Raw genomic sequence first — 23,162 nt, 5'->3', positions numbered from 1 at the left:
AGTAGACAGTGGAGGGGTGGTTGAACAGTAGCCGGTGGTGTAGCGCGCGGTGGAGGCTGGATGAACAGGAGCCCATGGAGGCTGGAGGAGGTCGACGGTGGAGATGAACAGTATCCCGTGGAGTCCCGTTTTGCGGTACGCCACACCCCTCCCGATGAACAGGACCCCCGTTTCGACCGTTTTGCGGTACGCCACACCCCTCCCGATCAACAGGACCCCCGTTTCGACCGTAGGAGGTCCGTTTCCTCCGTTTTGCGGTACGCCACACCCCTCCCGATCAACAGGACCCCCGTTTCGACCATAGGAGGTCCGTTTCCTCTGTTCTGCAGTATGCCAGGCCTCGTTTCCATCGCCTGTTCCGTCCAAGCCCTCCCGATGAACACGACCACACATTCCATTCCGACCCAGCCGGTTGGTTCCCACGCGTTCCGTTGCCTCCCGATGAACACGACACATTCCATTGCCTCCCGATGAACATGACGCATTCCATTGCCTCCCCATGAACACAACGCATTCCGTTGCCTCCCCGTGAACATGTCGATGATGCTGTTTCTCCGTTCCGACCCAGCCATGTACACGAGCCCTGGCCGTACGTATGTGCGAGTAGGCGTTCGAGACCCCGCCCGTATGTACACATATGTGGCCGTATTTTCTTTCTTGCACCTTGGCCGCTGTACGTACGTGTACATGCTACGTGCGCGCCTCTACTACGACACTTGCGCGCCTCTACATCGACCAGTATGTACGTACACATTCGCGACCAGAATGACAACACTACGTACGCTTCGACCAGGTGGGTCCCGACTGTCAGGCACTTCCTTGCGTGCGAAGATGTAGCTGGTGGGTCCCAACAGTCAGGGGGGCGAATCATTTTGTTTTTTTTGCCCGGAAGCACTTCCTTGCGTGCAAAGGTGTAGCTGGTGGGTCCCAGCAGTCAGGGGGGAAATGTTTTTTTCGCGAAATACGGTGGCCCGTCCGGTGGCTCCCCGCTGTCAGGTGGAGGAGTAATTATTTTGCATGTAATAAGGAGGCACTTCCTTGCTGTGGCCGTGGACCCAGATGTATGTCGGTCGTTGACCATGTTGACCAGGCCGCGTCGAGAGCACTAGGGCAGTGGATGACGGCGAGGCCTAGGAAGGGAACGACACGGAGGCACGGAAGACTCGGCAGTTGTTTCCCACGCGGAGGGGAGTACGACCGTACGAGGTTTTACTGGTTCGTCTGCCGTCGCCGGAGAATAACAGCAGGTGTGGGTGAGTAGAGGGATGGCTAGGCTAGTGATGGGAGTATGGTGGGGCGGTGAGGCCTGCGCGGCAGCACAGCCGGCCACGGGGAGGAGGGAGCAGGCAGTCCCGCCGACGCTTGTTTGAGCGGCCGGAGCAGGAAGAGCAGAGATTGAAGAAGCACGACGACCGTTCGATGGACATTGTACGGTCACTGGAGCTAGAATCGTTCATATTAACTAAGTTGACAAAGCCCTCCGTCCCCGTCAACTTAGTAGGCCCACAAGTCAGCCTCCCACCATGGTGGGTCCCAGCTAGCAGGGGGGTATTCATTTTTGTGTGCGTAATAAGGAGGCACTTCCGGTGGGTCCAAGCTTACAGCGGGGGGAATGTTTTTTCGCAAAATACAGTGGTCCGTCCAGTGGGTCCTAGCAGTCAGGGGTAAACATTTTTTTCGCGAAATATTGTGGCCCGTCCAGTGGGTCCCAGCAGTCATGGGGGAAACATTTTTCCATGAAATATTGGTGGCCCGTCCGGTGGGTCCCTACTGTCAGGTGGAGGAATAATTATTTTGTTCATAATAAGGAGGCACTTTCTTGCGGCTGCCGTGGACCCAGCTGTCAGCCTCTCCACATACAGTACTCTTCCAATGGAAGTCGATCGTTGACCACATTGACCACGCCGCGCCGAGAGCACCACGGCGGTGGACGATGACGAGGCCTAGGAAGGGGACGGCGCGGAGCCGGGGAAGACGCGGCAGTGGATGCCCACGCGGAGAGGAGTACGAGGGTTCACTGGTTCGGCTACGGTGTGAGGCTGCCGTCGCCGCAGAATAACATGGGGAGTGGGTGAGTGGAGGGATGGCCTGGCCAGCGGTGGGAGTAGTATGGGGACGGTGAGGCCTCCGCGGCAGCACAGCCGGCCACGGGAGGCAGGAGCATGCGGCACGACTGGCGTTGCTTTGGGCGGCTGGGGCAAGAAGAACAGAGGTTGAAGAAGCACTACAGCCGTTGGATGGACATTGTTGAACACGCCGCACCGAGAGCACCAGGGCGGTGGACGACGGTGAGGCCTACGAAGGGAACGACACGGAGCCGGGGAAGACACGACAGTGGCTGCCCACGCGGTGGAGAGTACGAGGGTTGACTGGTTCGGCTGCCGTCGCCAGAAAATAACAGGAGGTGTGGGTGAATAGAGGGATAGAAAGGCCAGGGAGGTTCCGACAGCACTGCCGGCCACGGGAGGCGGGAGCAGGCGGTTCCGACAGTGCTGGTTTGGGCGGCTGGGGCAGGAAGATCAGAGACTGAAGAAGCACAAGTGCCTATAGATTGACATCTAACAGTCTGACGCTGGTAGAGTCGATTGTTGACTAAGTTTCTTTTTTGAGAAACCTTGTCTACGCATGAACTTAGTAGGCCCACAAGTCATCCTCCAAATCTGTGGCAGACAACATAAAGCCCATTTGCTATTTTTTATAATTTGCAGCCCATTTGATAATTCTTAAGTAATTTATTACAGCCCATTTTCTGCCTAGGACCACGGTCAAAAAGTTCAACCTTATTTTGCATATTTCGGTGGAGTCCAGACTGTTGTAATCCCAAAATGATAAACATTTTTTTAAGAACTTATTGATTTGCCAAAAAAATCGTTTTGTTTTTGTAAGCAAATAAGACGTGGGACAATTGAGTTGGTTTAAGGGAAAACCAATGGTAAAAAAATCAGCGCTAGGTGAGAAAAAACAACAAAAATAAGGATGTAAATATGAAAAGGGAATTTTATGTGTTTTCAATATAATGATACGTGTATATGAACTAGTAAAACTATAGGTAGAGATTAGAAAACAGATATAGGACATGCGTTTCAACAGGATAATAGAACTGGGTTGTGTGTTTGATTCAGTAAAAAAACTGCATGCGGATGTTGTAAGACAAAATATAACTAATGCTGGCGGGCCAGAGGCCAGTAGATACCTGCTGGATCTTTGTGCCCCATTGTCGTCATGGGACGGGCCTGTTAAAAACAAAACCAACCCTGGGCAGTCTATAGCCCAGTTGAAACTTGCTCGACCTGAAAAACAATATACGTGCTCAATAAACGAGAGAATTTTGCAAGTACAGACTGATAACTAGGATGCAACATGGATTTTTTATCGTGATAATAAGTGCATGCACTTGTTTCGAAAAAATTGGAGAACTGGGAATTCAAACGACGGGTGCTTATGCTACCCATCAAATAAAAATCAGGTGCCTGAAAATTCGTTTCGAAACAAATGATTCAGCTTTATATCCACGTCGACCCTCGGCATGATGGTTGGAAGCAAATGCAAGTTCGTACCAAAAGATCAGTAACAACAATACCAACTTGCGGACGACAAGGTAGTACAACTACCAATATGAAACTAACTTATAATCTTTTTACTCCTGGCCCTAGTGTTCGTCTGGTAGAAAATCTTGCAGAGGACCAGCTCCCGCTCCTTCTCTTGCTCCAGGTCCCCGAGCTGGTACTGGTGCATCACCCAGTTGGTCCTCTGCTGGTCGAAGTTCTTGTTGGTGTGCAGCACCAGAACCTTTTTTGCTGCCCGTCTGCCGGTCGTTGACCATCACCGGCAAGTTATTGCCGGTCTTGTGCCACATCGCGTGCATGCCGCACTCCGACTGTATCTTGCGACGTGTCCACGTGCCCCTTTTGAACGCCCTGAAATTGTGCTGGAAGAAATGCTTCCTTAGGCCACGTAGTGTGATACCTACAGTATTGTGGAATACAGGTTTTAGTGTACCTAGTTGGCATTTTCATAACATCTTTGGCATGTTGCAGTCACTTGTTTCACTTTTTATTAAGTGTCAAATTGTAATTGCTTCACCAGGTCTGCGTCTAAAAAGAAAAATAGAGCTATAAACAAAGGAATATGTTTGTGCAAGTAGACGGCCGATCGGTGTCTTACCTGGAAGTTTCTCAGGTTGGGTGTAGCATATGCCGTGCTCGCTGTCGATGGTTGGTATGAACAAATCGATGAGAGACTGAAATCTCGCGCTGTCAGCACTCACTTTGGCTTCAAGGTTCTCGATCAGCTCCTGATCCATGGGATCGAACATGACGCCAGCCGGCAGCACCGGCCAATCCTTCTACGACTTGCATCGGTAATTCCAGTTATATGGTACTCAATGTATGATCAATCGACTGTTTTAAGTGAATGATGAAAGATTTTGACAGATAAGTGGTACTCCAAATCTGAAGTCCAGAATACCCGAACACGCCGCCGGGATTCTTGTGTCACCTCACATGCAGCGTGTTGTCACGTCAATTCAATGTGTGGACATAATGAATAATTTGACCGACGTATACTAGTACTGCTACTGTACTGGAGTACTTACTAGTCGTATTTAGTGTCACAATTTATACATAGGTTTAACTAACAAGTACGCACTTGAAGCCTAACTGATATATATATATATATATACATATATATATATATATATATATATACATATATATATATATATATATATATGGCTTCTGCACAGCATCTCCATCATCATTATCAGTACATCCTACACAGCTGAGTTAGGATGCACTTGATCCCAGGAAGGTATCTATCCTTCAAACCAGAGGAGTGCTTCAAACTAACAATAGTACATAATATCCAACAAAAGAGGGTCGTGCTACATCAGCAGAATACATGACTCAGTCTAGATATGAGCACGAATCAAGTTGTGCATATTTGCTGTTGGCATTAACCACATCGCCGCATGTCGGGTTTGCAAAAGCCATCCATCACATGGAAGCTTGATGCCTTTCACACATTGAAGATTATCTGGCAACAACCTGTGTTGATGAATCTCTGGATATGGTGATTCATGAAACCCATGGTATGATGTGTAAACACAGCCCCCCTCGCGAATGGAAGTTGCATAGCACAGTAATCATCGCTGGTGATATGATCGATGATTGGTTGGATGATCGGATAATTGAGCCCGAGGAACAAGGAGTGGTTGCCGAGGCTGTAAACCCGCCTCCAGTTGAATACGCCTGGCCCAAGGGAGATGGGATCTTTCTCGAACACGAAGCAGCCATAGCCATCAATGTCATGAACGCCCCACGCATTGTACTGCATGTGGTTTGCTGTAATGGGTTGGTCAATTTGGTACGTGCGAATGAGCATCAAATGACCGCCGTCAGCTGAACGAGCGGTAAACCACCACCCATCGGCTGGTATGATTCTAGGTCCTGGAATCATGAAGGCCAGCACATTTGCGTCTGCTACAACAATTCAAATTGGAGACCAAAAGGACAAAAATAAACAATCATGTTCAGAGTATGTGTGGAATTAAGATTATTATAATAGTGACACATATCATAGACAGAGAATTGCAATGCCGTAGTCATAATCATACCCCAAGTTAAAAAAAATAAGCTAATGGCTTTCATATTCTAGCAATATGTCATGGTCCAAACATCATGTAACAATGAGAGGAAAACAGCTATGAAAACGCCTACTCATATTCTACCATAGCACTTACTACTAATGTTCGCATATCAACTCTAAGCAATAACATGTGTTATTATAAAAATCTTGTAAACGAGAGTAACATATAGCAATCATGATGTTATGCTCATAATATGTATTGTAACAATCATTAGATGCCAATTGTTCTCATATCAACTCTAACAATAACATGTGTGGTCATAAAAATCTAGGAAATGAGAGGAACATATAGCAATGATGTGGTTATGGACATGCTATGCATTCTAAATTTGTAACAAATGAACAGGCAGTCGTATTCATAAGGTAAAGATGAGATGAGATAGAACAATTACACGACAACAGATTCCACCAGTATAGCCAGCCAATCTGTGCATCGACCACGTAAATGATGCCATCGTGCACTATAACATCAGACAGAAATGTTGCCTCAACAGGATTGATGATGAGCCATAACCATGTATGGCGACCGGATTCCACATAGACTAATCCCATGTTGAACAATGCAATGAGCTTGTAATCCATGTGGTCTTCTAATGGTGTGGGCACTTCGCAGATTATAACTCTCTGCAAATAGAGGTCGAGCCAAAAGCTTGACGCGTCTCATGCATAGTAGGCAGGAGTGTCCGGAGGGCCGCGAGGCTCGATGGCGGCGGTATCCAACGATGGAAGGGTGATCTCTCGCTGGGTGTAGATATCCACGAGACGCCACGGACTACTGGTGTCGTGGATGAGGATGATCCAGTTGGACTTCATGCCCGCCTAGTAGTGGTCGTGCATGAAGGACAGGTGGACGGGTAGTGGTAGCATGTTGAGGGGCACCACGGCAACCTCTGTAGGATCGTCAAGTCGGTGTCTGGGCCACCTGCGAGGATCGGGCATTAGTAAGCAGGGTGTCTTGAAAAGAGCCGGCCGGATGCAGACGAGTAGACGGTACAAAGACACTGAGCATGCGGCCAGACGGACGATGCTGAGTAGGTCCATACGACTACAGATCTGCTCCAAGAGAACATCGGGGAGGGAATTCCAATCGTGGCTCTGCGTGTCAGTCGGTTCTGCCATTGGGGTTTTCGGTGCCTGCGAGCCAGCGGGGAAGTGGATTCGGGCGGGCGAGCGAAGAAGCTTCTCCTCGTGTTGCCGAGCAGTGAGCGGGGGGCTATGGTACGCGCGAGCTACCAAGGAAGATGGCGCGGGCGGGCAAGCAGTGAGCGGGGGTAAATGGTGTGCGGCCGACGATGGGGTAGAGAAGAGGAAGAAGAAGAGAGGAGGAAGAAGAAGAGATGGCAGTACTGGGTAAGGCTGATTTAGTAACACCAACATGCTGGTTCAGCTTATTAATTACGTGTCCCATCTGCTGCAGCGTGTATTGTCACTTCACTACGAAGACTAGTTGAATAGTTCTCTCTGACCGAGATGGGGAATAATGGATCGCGAGGACTTCCTTTCTACAGTATCCCTATGCCTCTACGCTCACTTCACTCATTTTGCTCCGTACCTAGTCACTTGTTGAAATCCGTAGAAAGACAAATACTCCGTATTTGGGAACAGAGGGAGGCTTTTACTCCGTACTATTTGGGAACAGAGGGAGTATCACCATATGGAGGGAACAGAGGAAGCTTGAAATATGAACATGTCAATGGGAGGGAGTAAGCCCCATGCTTGCATGCATGAAACATGCAACACTCACACGTACACATGGATGCACGCAACACTCACGCACCCATGCGGCACACAGCACACGACGCAACACACACGCTCACACTCAAGTGCTCAACCTACTCTCTACGTTCGTGAAAGACTGTACATTTTGAGATTTACACATTGACCATGGCATAATTAACGCCCAAAAGTAGTAGACTTATGTGTGCATGCGACCATTGAGATAAGAAGATTAAATGAAGGCCGTTGCATGCTGTAATTAAGGATGGACGTGTAGCCTATACCTACAGCACAAGTTGGTGCATTAGTCAATCAATATCGATTTAGATTAAAGGCTAAATGCATTGGAAGTGTAGATGTACATCATGTACTACACTCTTTGTTTTATAGCCGATGTACACTCTTTGTTGGAAGACCGAGGGAGGACACGTGCATGCACTCACATACACAGCCATGGCGGTTCGCGCGCAAGGGTTGGACTCGTGTCGTGCCTGCGTAAAGTTTTGTTTAACTAATTTCTTTGCTCTGCCAACTGACAGGTGGGACCCAGAAACCAGGTGAAAATTTAACCAATCAACAAAGTGCCACGTCAACTATGTGCCCGGTCAGTAGGGTGCAATACGGTGCTCTACAATGAGCTAGTGATCGTATAATCGCCGCAAAACTATATATAGTGACCATAAAGAGCGTATTGTTACATACTTTGACCACCAGTGTATTTTCTCGTTTTAAATTAAGCCATATTAATCGGAAAGGACGCAGTATGTACTACTACTACTAGTACTAGTACTGCTTTGATGTGTCTCGTCAACTCACCGAATGAGGAGAAGCTTGCTTACTACGCCTCTCCCTCGCCCACGCACGCGGTGGTTCGCGGGACGAGGAGAGGGTTTTGACTACAGCACCCTCTCCCTCTCCCTCTCCCTCTTCCTCTCCCTCGCCCTCGCCCTCGCCCTCGTGGTGGATGTGCAGCAGTTCAATCGGTGTCAGATTACCAGAAGCATATTGTACTATAGTATCATCATTGTTGGACCTTCTGAAGAGGCGAAGAGCCAAGTGTAAGGTTCACACGAGTACGAACTGTTGAACCTCCCGAAGAGGCAAAGAGCCAAGCGCAAGGTTTTATAGGAGTTGTTGTCCTAGTAGGAGTGTACTACAACTATAGCGAACGATGCTACTGTATGATGCCGCCACGTCACGTATATCCAAAGCTGTGCCACCTTTTTTTCTCAAAGAGCGTGTTGGAGCCCGTGCAACAACTACACAAGTTGCACGTACACATAACACATTTACTAGTATTAAATTCTAAAGGACAAATGCCAGTGTGCCACACAAGTTCATCTCCAATTCATGTGATAAATTTGTGCACGACTAGTCTACATATATTCATAGCGCTACCGTTCACAATTACCGTACTCAACTTACACGTTATAGATGGGCTACATGTCCTCCTCCAGGTTCCAATCCCAGGTGTTCTTCATGGATGGCACGATCCATAGCGGTGGGTAACGGGAATCATTGTCGCAGCTTTCTAGTCTGGTTCCACACGATGGAGACTCATCCAAGCTGAAGCGGCATAAATCGGGGATAGCGTGTCCCAGCATGTCATTCATCCGGCGGTGCGCACTGAAGACACAACCATGCTTCATGAACGGCAGGCCTTCCGTGTCGTGCACGGAAGGTGGCATCCGCTTCACAATGGGGTAGATGTCCCCGATGAAAAGCGAGTACTCTCCAAGAGTGTTCCTCGGCACCCACGTAGCTTCACGGGGGTCGAACTCAACGCCGTTCATCTTGTACACGTGGCATCCCAGATCTGGACACATGGTGACGTACATAGTCAAGGTCCATGCATAATAATGTTGTGCTCCAATATGGCGGTCAGTAATACTATGCAGCAAATAGTACTACTCCGGTATACAGGAAGTAAAATAACCGGCTTATTATATATAGCCACTCTTGACTACATGGATGAGATAGTAAGACATGGAAAAACAAAAATGGTGGCAGCTAGTGGGTTCAAGTCTTCAAGGGCCTAGCTAGCTATACGCGTCCTCCAAGGTAAAAAGTAGTCCTACTAGTACTACAAAGTATACTACTAGTACAACAATGAAAGAGAAGGCGAGAGGGTTAAAAAATGGAATACCTGGGTAGATGGTGACGGTCCAATCGTGGTAGATTGTGTGACCATGTTGCAGGTACCATGGGTAAAGACTGCTAAGATAGTTGATCCCAATATGCCAAAGTCATCTACAAGGTTCCAGGTTAGACCGAATCGCGGATGCAAATGCACATCCAGGATCGGCGATCTTATTTTGATCGGGGGATGACTAGTCCCTGCAAAATAATGGAGTATCGTTAGGGATGCAAATGATGGTTTGTGCATTCCGTTTGTAATCTCCCGAACCGTAGGATGGCAACCAGATGAAACAAGTCCCCTGGCTTGTCACCACGAAGATGCGGCCTAGAGGGCGCACGGTGTCTTCGAACGTGTAGGGGTACAAATCTGCCGCCGCCAACATGCGCCAGCCTCTGTCGTTACTGCCTCTTGCATTGATGGCAATCCTTATGTCGAACACCGCGATGAGATAGTAATCATCGTAGCCGCGTCGCTTTGTCGGCGGGTCCGCAATTGCTATCTTCTTCAATCTCATGTAGGCATCATTATACGTATTCAAGCCCAGCCAGTCCGGAAGGCCGATCCCAATGGTGGAGAAGGGGTCTACCGGAACGGCCGCACTGCTATGGATGTTGTGCAAAAATTATGGTGGTATCCGGCCGGAGGTATGCAATCCAATCTTCGTTGGCACCAACCCAGACCTATATATAAGACAGTGGGCAACGGAGAAATTACGGGATGGAAATGGAATAACTAAGTACTAAATGATCAAACTCCATTACTGACCTGCTCATCGGACAAAATCCGACTACCTCTCAACGTCGGCAACCCTAGCGGAGTCAACGTGCAGCCATGGCCAGGGAGCGGTGGACTATTTGAAGGATTGTCCCATAGAAGAACCTTCTCCTCGAGGACGCATGGAAGACCAACAAGCATGGCATGTTTAAGCAGCGTCTTGAAAAAGTTGGTGCAGGAAGCACCGAGTCTTGCGGCGGTGAGGATGTCGGAGCGGCGTGTGATTTCTCCCATAGGATCGTCGTCCAAGGTCTCCCAGACCCGACGAGGAGGAGAACCGCCCGGCGAATCCATGGGAGCAGCAGCGAGCTGCCTTCTCTTCGGGGGGAGGGGAACTGGCGAGGAGGAGATAAGAGCGTAGTAACCGTAGGGCCTCGTCCCTTCCAACTGTAGATCGTTCCTCAGTGAAGGGGTGAGGCTATTATTTACTACTAGCACTCCCTCCGATTCTTTTTACTCCGCGCATAAGAGCAGACCCGGATACCAAGGCAGGGGCTCGTTGCATGCTTTCTGGACGAAAATACCCCTGGCGCATGGATGGGAGGAGCTAGCAGCTATAAATGCCCCATGCAGCCCATTGGCTGTCCGCCCATGTTCTCCTCTCTCTGCATGCTGCATGGATGTCTCCCTCTCTCTCACATGACTGCATGCGGTGGCGCTGGCCTATGAGAAGCTCGCGTGGAGATAGCAATCTTCTCTCCAGAAGAGATTTTTTGAAAGAAAGGGATTATGGAACGTTATGGGATTGCATTATACTGTAAATAATAGCACTAGTAAGAAATTTTTGGCACTAGGTAGTAATTTTTGGCGTGGATTAAGAAATTTTGGGTATGTTTTTGCAATTTTTTGTACACGCCAACTAGTGTCAAAAAACGTCTTACATTATGTGATGGAGGAGTACGTACTCATATTGTAGCAGTACTAGTACTACTTTTCTCAACTAGTAGTGTGATGTATTGTACTTCTAGTCTAGTCTAGTATAGTGCACCAGTTTTGAACTCTTGAATCTCAGGGCCAAGGAGCTACAGTTGGAAGTGGAGGGTACTACTGTTCTCTAGAACCATCGTTGTACTATCAATGCAGGGGAAGTACACCTGCGTAGTGGCATAGTGGGTACTCTCGGTGCTCTATTCAGCCGCTCCTCTCACTTAGCTGGCCTACTCAGCCGGTCCTCTCACGCACACACTAGCAGCCTGTTTATCAGCGACGGTTACTGCGGGGGCAGAACATTTGAGTTATTTGATACAGCGAGACTAGGCTTTTCTCTTCCATTTGTGGAGGTGTAATGGATCTCGTTGAACTTGGTTAGTAGTTCCTTCTTTATGAATGAGATGAAGCAAAGCTTTTGCCTCCGTTTCAAAAAAACACGTCAAGAGGAATTTCTTTTATAGTAGAGCCGATAAGGGAGTGAAGTCCATGCGTGCAACGCCACAAGCTACAGAGTAGTAGTACTTCCTCCGTCTAGGTGTGTAAGTCATCTTACGTTGTGCATCGCGACCAAGGCGGAGAGGAAAACGAGAAAACTTAATTTCTTTTTGCTAATTAATAGCATTGCATGCAATGAACTAACCACTACATGTTATGTTTGGTAGTCTCAAGTCATTGAAAGCATGCACAGCCCACATATCTTATTGGTTGATATGCCACAAAACAAAACACGAGAAGGGAGTTAATGTATGGTGCCTAAGTGTTTTGGGATTATTTGGTTTTCGTAAGGTGACTTACACACCTAGACGGAGGGAGTAGAGCACTTTACGTACAGAGCCATATTGCACAGTTCCCAATGCCCCGCCAGGCTTTTCCGGCTCCTCGGGCTTAATTGGGAGGCGCTAGTTTAAATATGCTACTAGCCGATGAGGAAGCTACAAGCAAGGTGCGGCTAGGGCGAGCACGCGAGCCACGGGATGCTGGGAAGGAAAACTCGTTCACGTGGCTAGGCTATCCAGTGCACCCAGATTGTGGGGCCGCACGCCCGTTTGACTTCAAAACTCAAACTACCCATGTAAAATATTGGCTCGCAGCGAAGTGTAGTAGTACTATTAAAAAAAGGCCGCCGTGCGTTTAGCCGGGATCGAACCCACAAAATGAGGTATACACTCCCGCGACCACTAGTAGTACTCGTTGGAGTACAACGCAACCTAGAATCGCCTTTTGTCGCTAGTAGTGCGTACATTGTTCCTTACAAGAAACCCCTATCATATGCTGCTTGCTATAAGCCAGTGCCATGTCATCTATAACCCATCTTATAGCCAACATGTACAATAATAGATCAAAAGAGTGTACTACTTTTTTATTATGTGGCCCACTTCTCATTCTCACAAAGTGCCTAGGAGCACGTACTAGAGCTGGCTCTTCACGAAGAGCCCGCTTACCTTCTCTCTCCTCTTCTCTTTCCTCCAACTAAGCAAAAATATACTAGTTTATTTCTTATAGCCCGCTGACTTAGCTCTATTGTACTTGCTCTAATAATGCAAGAAACCACTAAAATGCCAAGAAACCACTACCACTTGCATACGTGGCAGACTTAAGATAAGACTACCTTATCAACCATTGTACATGCTCTTACCAACAAAAATCCTCGAGTGACCTCCTACCTCCGGCCCGTCCACCTAGTCATCCTCGGCCATGGGAGCAGCTACCACCGCCGGCAGAAGGCAAGGTCAAAACCGCCGGCGGTGCGGAGCCCATGTTGTGGCAGCCCGGATGCCAGCTCCGTCCAGCGCTCGCGGCCGCTAGCTAGCCAAGATAGCTCGTCCAGTTGCTTGTCTGCAAGGTTTGCTTGCTAGATTGGCACGGTAGCGCGGCGACTTGCTCGCGCGCGCCGCGCTAAGGCCAGACATCGCTCGAGCGAAGGCCAGCGCGGCGGCTTGCTCGCTCATGAGTCACGCTCGGGCCAGCCTGCCAACCCGTGCGGAGGCCAGCACGGCGTCCGGCCCGTCCGACGGAGCGGCGGCCAACTCGCTCATCACCGGCGCCACCGACGAACACGCATCAATACTGTTTGAAGTAATGTTCAGGAAAAATAATGATTTGAGGGGGAATAACAGGATAGAAGGTCAGATGTGGGTCCCTCGTGCCAACGGTCAAACAAAATGTGTTGGTTTAAGCTGCGTCGTTAGCACGGACGTGTGGGCCAACCCTATCATAAATGGGTTTAAACAAACCTAATCGGTAGGAGTACTAGGTAGTTTTTGGCGTGGATTAAGAAATTTTGGGTATGTTTTTGCTATTTTTTGTACAATAGATTCTTCCTAGGGCTGGTTTAAAGTGGTGGTTTTTTTGTTAAATACTCTACATATTGTAAGTAGGAGTGAAAGTTAAGCTTTGGAAGCCAATAAGCAAGGCTAGTTTCTAGTGCATATGTGTACATGATTGGAAGTAAATATCAACCATGAGTGACTAATATCTTGATGGAAAACTAGAAACTATGGAATACTAGGAAAAAATGCATGGTTGGAAATACTAGCAATGTTCATGTCCGTTGCAACGAATCATAATTAGAATAATACTTATTCACAAACTTGGTACAAAACACTCTAATTTTGATATACATATGTCACTAGAGATATATTATGTTTCAATTAGAATATATTCCTTGGGCTGTTTTGGTGAGGTCAGGGAGGGATGTGGTTGGTTTTAAGATACTAATTATGGGTTTTATGCAAATTGGTAGACAAGTGGGATGTTGGTGAGAAAAGGCAACAACTTACCTCACAATCGTTAGATGTAGATCTAATGGTCAGAAACGACGGATGGGAGACACACCAGCATCACCAACTTAGTCTTGTGTAGGAGTACTAGCAAGATCCGTGCATTGCATGGAACATCAAGATGCATTTTTTTTATAAAACACTTGTTGTGATTGACCCCTGCGGGAGTAATCCCATGTGTAAAAACTAATGATATCTCGAGAAATATGAGATAAGGTGAAGAGGAGTGGGGTGTGGTGGTGCTTGGTGGTCGGACTGAGCGGAGGCATGGGGATTGACGACGCTGGCAACGGCCACCAGGCCAGTTTGTTCCAGAGGCTTCCTTTCTTAATTGCTCAACAATGAGGTTTGTTGGAGATAAGGATGAACGAGGGAAGGCCTTATCTGCAAAATGTGGAAAGGGGTGCGGGTATCTTTTAGTTTAATTTCCATCCGTCAGATATACATCGGACGGTCTATATTGCAAGATGGCACACGTACCATCATCACCAACTCGGTTTTTTATAAGAGAAGAAACATAAGTATGGAGATACAAACGTATTATCGATACTTGCTTCCGTAAACTAGCATCTACATTCTATTCAACGCCTCGGCATGTGGGGCCTTAGCACAATGACTTCTCGACTATGTAAAACAAATATTTTCCCGTCGCCGACAAGGAGGGGGTGATAGCGGCGCGCTTTTTGGCTTGCTCTAGTCCTTGTAGTCATACTAGGTGGTCTAAGCACGTGTAGATTTATTCTTTTTCACGTCTCGTGTTCGCTGTACTGCCACGACTGTTGATGAATAGACGGTAAGTTATTCACGGGGAAACCCTTGTTGAGCGTGTTTGCGAGAGAGAGAGAGAGTGATATGTTAGAGACTGAGGCAATGATAACAGATTCTTTGTGTCTATGTGTGTGGAGGATAGAGAGAGACATGTACATGGGGCTTTGTGTTGTGTAACGTGGAGACACATATACATAATTAGAGAGTGAGTGTGTGAGATACACATACAGACATGAGGAGAGATGAGGATCCAGATAAATGGGTGTTTGTGCGTGTCTGTCTGTGTTTGTGCACGCGTTTGTGTGTGAGAGGGAGAGAGTGTATGTGGAGTAGAGAGACCACTGATGATGTAGACCTAGTATAAGGGAAGGGGGAATGGTGTGACATGTGTAGTAGCGAGATAGCACGGGTGCGAGCGGGGGGAGCAGACTATTTGAAAGAGACATTGAGTGTGTGTGTGGGAGAGGGGTGTGAGAGCGAGAGAAAGAGAGAGCTAGCGGCGGAGAGAGAGAGAGGAAGAGAGAGGGTGAGAGGGGTCGTTTGTGTCCATAAATGGCGTATAGATAGGGAGACAATGTTGATGTTGTCCGAAATTGGCCTATGAACGGAGACGCAAGGGAAGCGAGTCATCATGTGTGTGATAGGGACTTCATGAGAGATCTAGAATAGATGGTGTAGAGAACAATGTGCGAAATCGAGAACGATTATACATTAGGGAGCTATGAAAAGAGTCACGACATATATGTATACAGGGAAGGAGCTGGGGCGGGTCCGCATGTGGGACAGATAGAAAGAGGAGTGGTGCACAAGGAGACATTGCAGTGGGGGTGGTGTGTGAGGTGAGTGCGCGAGAACCAGATAACAAGGGAGATAGGCGTTTGGGGGCGACGTTTTGTGTGTATGGGAAATATACACTCTACATAGTGTGTGTGCTTGGGTAAGAGAGATAGCGGGAGACCTAGAGAGTGAGGGAAGAGATGTGTGCATGCCCGAGAGACAAAGTGATAGAGACCTATGTTGGGGTCCGGACTTTACAAGAGAGAGGGGTGTTAATGTGCTCATGTGTTGGTGTTTAGGGGAGAGAACGACTTCTCTATGTGTGTGTGTGGTGGTGGGGGGTTGACTTAATATAAAGAGTGAGGTGTCTATATTTGAGGGACTTTAGCGTAATTGAGATATTGTGCACTCATAGTTGATCAATTTGTTTCACAGTTTGTACTATGAGATAACGATACTTTTGAACATGCGTGATATACCTTGATGTACCAAAATTACAAACCTAAGATTGGAATTTTGGAATTCGACTCCATCATTAGCTTTTGTAATTCATTTAAACGGAGGTACATTTTTTAAGCCGGGATTTCATGATTTCAAATTCATATATCAAACCTAGAGATATACACATATAGGCATGTTCAAACTTTATAATCATCCACTTTATTCATACACATACACATTTTTGCTTTTGTCATCATATTTAGGATAAACACATTTGGAATTTCATTTGAATTGGACTGTATGATGGTATTTGCTTGTAGTAGCTCAATGATCCATATTTGAATTGAATGGACAATCTAAGTTTCGAGTTGGAGACACTGATTTTCCAAACTTGCACATTTTTTTGCATGCAAAACAAACAAATTGTCGGCCATGATATCATAGTCGGCTATACGAGAGCAGAATACTTATAATTTTAGGCACCAAAAGCTTTCAAACTTCCCGCTCACATCGAAATATCACGCGGCCGAAAGTTTAGCCCTGCGATATCCTGTTTTACCCCTGCCACATGAACGGAAAAGGGCTGATTTGGTAACTCCATTGTTTTCCCCTCTTTGCCCCCAACATTCTTCCCCAGAGCCCCTCCCCTTCCCCTCCCCGACCCCCCAACCACGGCAAGCCGCCGAATCTAGTCCTCCGCTGCAGCGGCGGACCTCACACCCCGCCGGATCTACCTTCCGCACCTTGGAACCCCCAACTACCAACTCACCACTTCACCGGAGCCACTTCAGCGACTGGCTTGTCCACCGCTCCAGATCTCCTTGACCGCCATCATGGTCCATCGCACCGGATCTGCTTAACAGGCGCCCTCGTCCACCACAGCGTAGGCCCTTCACTAACTCCCTCGTCCGCCCCTTTGCTGGCCCTTCATACAAGCCCTCGTCCTCCGCAACAGATCCGCCTCATCGAAAGCACAGTACAACGCACCCGCCGAAGCCTTCGTCCACTGCACCGGACCCGCTCCACGGACGCCATATTCAACTCCACCGGCCCTGCTTTACCGACGCCACAGCCTCATCAGGTTATTTCGATTTGTACTCCTTCGATTTTTCTCTTTATCGTGCAACTATTCACTTACCACAGATGAGCTTTCTCGTATGTCGACAGGCGCCGCAACCGTAGCACCGGAGCCGCTTTAGCAGCGGCGACAGCCGGCCCAAACTCAACCGCAACATGAGCACCATCGACGATCCTTAGCTATCAAGTATGACAACGATACCCATACGCCACCGAGAATTAGGTACTATTATCCAACGGCCGGCGCCTACGTTCACTTTCCTAGCATAAGCACCGCACCTTTAAATTTCTTCAGGGCATCATTCAGTTTTTCATGAGACGCGTTATTCTGCTTGCGCCTGTAGGGCCATACTTCTGGCAGTGAACATGTTACATGTGCTAAATTACATACCAGTGCACATATAGTTAATATGCTTTAGTTCTGTTCTAATGCCACCTGTTGGTTCCATTAGACTGCTTAATGTTCTCTATGCTTAATTACACATCGGCAAACTAGCATGTGGTTCCGCTGCTTTTTGTTCGTTTTACCCTACATTTTCTGATGCTAGCTATTACATCACTGCTCCGAGCATCTGTTCATTACTTGTTTGTGTGTTCTTGATCTTCCCAAGTTGCATGACTAATTTGATGCTTCTATTAATTATGGAGTTGCCAGCCCCATCAAGCAAAATGTTTGTTCTTTTGGGGCTGGCACCTCAAACAAGAATAAAAATAGAGGGATGCAGATATATTGTCGTGTATGCACACACCCTTATTTCATTAGTTTAGATGAACCATTGATGATCAATTCGGACCAGTGCATGCGATTAAAATTAATTTTACCTAAATAGATGGTGCAGAATAAACTACAACAACTTGATTTGCAACCACGGGATGCTGACGATATCTTCAAAGAACATTGCAAAAGCAGCTAGGCTTCACAACAATATATGGTAAGACAGTGTGTTTTAGTACATGTGAAATGTAATGCGAGTGGGATGCTTTCTTGGCTTGTGCCCAAACGTGTAATCCTACCAAATTACAAATAGTTCAGTTGTCTACTTTGCTGTATTGCTTGATTCGAATGCTTATTTGTTGTTATGCTATACCTGAGTTGGCCAATATGTCAGCAGTGCCTGCTATACTATCGTAAAGAAATGCATGCCTATTTCATTTGAGTCCTTAACTTTTCCTCTCAAGTTCATCACAAGACTGTCTTCGTAGTTTATATGAGGCCACACTGTTAAGTGTTTTCTTAGATTATTTCAATCTGCTTAGATGCCTTGGCAACTTAAATATAGCGTTTGTACACTCCCTTTCAACTAGGGATGTCAACTGGGTCCCGTTTAATCCTGATTAAAGTCCACTAGTGGTATGATAGTTCAAAAGAGTTTTTGTTTTTTGAGAAAAATGAACTAGGGAGGTAGCAAAAACTAACTAGATGGGACTGGCGGATGTCGTTTATTTGCCACTTACATCCCTAGTTTCATCTTACCATTTTAATTTCTTTTCGGCTGATGCTGCTTCGAACCATTTAAATATAGTTTTCCATGCTCAGCAATAATTCGTCCGTCGTTTACCATGTAAGCTTACTGCCTGGATCATACAATAACTATCTCTTACTGATGTCCAGCGGAAACCTTTCAGGATGCCGTTCACACTAGGACACAATGTACAACCCCAGAATCTATTTCTGGAAGCAGTGCACCATCCATGTTACCAGATGGTAGCAGTTCATAGGCAACACCGCCGAAGAGCAGTCTGAGCACAGATATTATAGTGCTTGAGGGTCTACTAGAGGCAGAAAGAGATGGTGTGGCTACCATGAATGAGGTAATCTTTATCTTGAGGCTGGAAATTACGGAATTAGCGGCACACATTATGCAAGCAACCCAAGAATTGGAGGAAGTAAGAATGTTGCATTTGAGGACGGAGGAGGTGCTGCTGTTTCTGCTATCTGAAGCCCAAGGTAATCCCAGTTCTTCTTTAGATACCAGTTGAAATTGTCATTAGATTATTGTACTTGCATGTTGTGTCATGTCTCTGAATGGATTATGTTGCAAGACCCCCTATGTTGTCCATGTGTTGTAATGATCCGAATTTTTTAGGCGAGGTAATCCTTAGTACTTATATGATTGACATAAGGTGAACTGTTTTTCGTGTGAGCATATTGTATTGGATGAAATAACTGTTTGACTCAAAGTGTATCCAACCTACTGAATTCGAAGATCACGGAATTTCTAAATCATAATCATTTATAAAGGTGGAATAAATCTTTGTTGTGGTTTTGAAGAAATAAATAACAAAACATATAATTATCTGTGGATATTCGTAATCGAATACAAATTGGATTTGAATTTAGTTTGCCAGGTCCCAGGGCAAACGTGAATGCTAATTCTCCCAAGTTTTGAACGAAGCGGCTAAACACCCACTATAATTTGTGGCCTACCCAAAACAAGTGTTTGCGAGATGGAAATTACTGTCTACCTCTAACACTTGACATCCTTATCGACCGGATTTACACTGTTGTCGATAGGGGTAGACTAGTAACTTCAATTAGACGTGACACGACGGCCTCTGAGCCCATTCAGACACAGTGGGCGCCAAACGTGGGTGGCAAAACACATTTTTGATTCAAGCTCGTCCGAAAGACATGTGTCTCTTCCTCCATTTCCCCATTCATACACGGTGGGCGGCAAAACAAACTCTCCTCGTCCGAAATCGATGTAGGCTAATATTTTAAATAGGGGCAGATGTGTAACTTCCATCAGACGTGACACAACCGCCCTACCTATCAGCCCCGTTCATACACCATGGGCGCCAACCGTGGGTGGCAAAACACCCTCTCCTCGCCCGAAATAGTTACCGGCAAATATTTGGGAGATGCGAGATTACCGTCCTATCCCCAACCGACGCGATGTCCGAAATTTTAAACGGGGGATAAGTTCGTAACTTTCCCCCATTTCAGAGAAGCGCGTCCCAAAGTTTGAGATCCCCCTCCCCTCCATTTCCCCATTCATACACCATCGGCGTCACGACAACCTCCGCACTGTGGCCAGCCTCCTCCGTCCACCACCCCATCCTCCACCTTGCCGGAGCCGCTACCCCTACCCCGTCGTCCACTGCAAGAGATGGACGTCTCTAATCCATGGTGCTAGACCAGGATCCTTTCATCGCCTCCTCTCGCTTCATCGGCGCCGTCGTCCACCTTGCCATTGCCGCTCCTACAACCGCCTCGTCCACGGCAACAGGATATATCCCCCGACCCGGCCGTCTGCCATCTAAAGTCTTCTTCCCTGCCACCGACAGCCATCGCACCCGCAGCACCCTCAACGTATCAGCATAGGCCTACACTGCGTCGCAAGAGGGGTGGTACTCTTCCATATGTGCTTAAGTTATTGATCTCACCCGGAAAATATATCATAATTTGTTTACTGTACTTTTCTTGTCCGTACCAAATCGTAGTGGCTAGTTGAAAGCAAACATTGGTTGCGAAGTAGCTTTGTCCGGTTTGCACCTTCAGATCTGCCATGGCACGGGCACTATACTCGTAAAGCTTATGGTTTCCCCCTTTATATTCACTACCATCATCGTAGGCGTGTCGTGCTAGCACTGCTCCTCAAGACCTCAACCCAAAGCTTACATGTTGAAATACGAATTTGATATGATGCTCATATAACTAAAGCAGAGAACGTTTAATTGGTCACCTAATGTTCCTATCAATGTTGGGGATATCGCTTATCGGGAACTTATCGGTCGACCTATGATAAGGGGTAAATCGGCCAGTTTATCGGCATATCGGCCGATTTATCGCCATATCGGTTGATTTATCGGCCGATTTATCTTATCGGCCAGACCACGATAAGCGATCAATCGGACGATTTATCAGAATATCGGAAGATATCTTGAACAGTGGTTCCTATATTCGTTTCGAAAAGCATGTGCGCCACCCACTGGTCCAGCTAGTTCCACTTTCCTGATTTTTCTCTTGATGTTTAGGGTTTTCCCCTATTATCTACTCTACTATGATCTGCTTAGGTGCTTTCTATCGTACTAGCATTACTCCACCCATCAAGCTAAACAACACAACGCTCAGAATTCGAAAGCTTAGTTGTTCAAATATGATTGTGATATGATACTGATATTAGTTAACCGACACATTTAATTGGTTAGCTAAAGGTACCACTTGAGTTTCCAAATGCATGTCGCGACATATAGAGAGACAACATAATTGCATTTCTTTGTCACTTGTTGACCGTACTTTCTTGTCCATACCAAATCTTAGTTGTTATTTCAAAGCAAACATCGGTTGCTAACTACCCTTTGCGCGGTTTGCAGCTTCAGATCTGCCATCCCACTACCAAAGTCAACACTGTACTCATCATGCTTATGTTTTCCCCATTTTATGATGACCACAATCAGCCTACGTGGTTCGTGTCATAATAGCACTGCTCCACTCATCGAGCTAAACAAGCTTAGTTGTACAAATTCATATCTAATATTATTGCTGATATTAGTAAAACTGAGAGATGTTTAATTGGTTAGCTAAATGTTCCTACTTTAGTTTTGAAATGCATGTGAGCCACATATGGAGAGACCGGAAGGAATAGTATTTCTCTGTGCGCTCTGGCTCATCATGGGTGGCCAACCGACATTGTATTGAAAGACTTGTAATATCTTCAATCTGCTTGCTCTTCTGCTCTTCTTTAAGATGATACTCTTCTCTTGCGGTCGACTGGTCAGGTTGAGTTGTTCTCCCTTAGTATATTTTGAATGTGTCAGGTCAGGTCGACCTGTTCTTCTTTACTATATGTTGAAGCTATCATCTGTGAAGTGTCATCACTTCTGGAGCTCTCATATTTTGAGTAGTAGGCCACATTATATTAATGCACACAACAAATTACAGCATGCATGGCATCTTTTAAAAGAATTGCAGAGATAGCACAAAGGGGTTTACGGGGAGGCAGTATTGGATTAGAATCACTTCTGCATTACAAAGAAAATCTCACTTGTTTTTATGTTTTCATGCATGTTAGATATTGAACATTATCAAAATGAACATGAGAATGGGCGCACGAGAGGAATATTGCGGAACAATCCACTGGCTAACAAACTTGGCATGGTGGAGGATGGCCTATCTTATTCACCCATCAAGGTGCTTGCTCTAACTTTGCAAAGTTGTATTGGTCGCACATATTTTGCATCTGAGCTCTTGCATTACTTCTACTTTGTTACACCATCTGCTTAGTTTAAGCATCATATATGAGTATATGCCATACCTATCCATTTTCTGTACCTATTCCATGTGTCGTCACACTATGTTTTTCCAGTCGAATGTTGTTCTTTCGTAATAGATGTCTAGAACGAAGAGGGTGAGTGCAGATCCTCAAGGAGTACAAACTAGGTATTTAGAAAAGGTAGACCTGTTAAATCCTATAGATTAGCAGCCACAGAAAACACAGGCCCAACTGTACCACACTTTACCCCTACTCCAATGGCCAAACCCCTATTAGAACTGCTGGGAGCCCAGCGTCAGGTACTGTCTATGATATCAATTCAAAATTTGAACTCCTAAATTTCTGCTTGTGCCTTACCTTCTCTCTTGTATGAAAACTAATTTCAGATGAATCTCCTTGCTCAAAGGATCATACGATCTCAAAACAATAATGGGCTATGCATTGCTCTTGTCAGTACCTCTCTCCCTTTTGCCTTGTAACGTTGTACTTAATTAATTGCTATTTGATTATGTATCATTAGTCTGCACCTGAGCTTCATTATCCTCTATTTCTTCCAATATTATTTGATCTATATTTACTCTTTGCAAAATGTAGAATAATGGCAACGCTTATAAAGAATTTTCTTTGGGGAATTTATTGAATTATCCTTCCATCAACATGGAGAAGGGCTTTGTCCAGCCCGTGTTAACATGTAATGTAAGTTCATCCTTCTCAAGCCTTCAAACTTTGCTCTAGTATAGATTTGGATGGGCATCATTTCCTCCACTGCTGTTTGCTTTGATGTTTACATCTGATTAGATGTTTGCAACAAGTACCGGTTTCAAATTGTAGTTGTAAAAACATGTTCCTTATGCAGAACAGATCCATTTATTTGCTTATATAATTGTGAAACCTGTT

Source organism: Triticum aestivum, chromosome 3A (assembly GCF_018294505.1).
Source record: "Triticum aestivum cultivar Chinese Spring chromosome 3A, IWGSC CS RefSeq v2.1, whole genome shotgun sequence".
Lineage (NCBI taxonomy): Eukaryota > Viridiplantae > Streptophyta > Magnoliopsida > Poales > Poaceae > Triticum > Triticum aestivum.
This window is presented reverse-complemented; position numbering follows the sequence as displayed.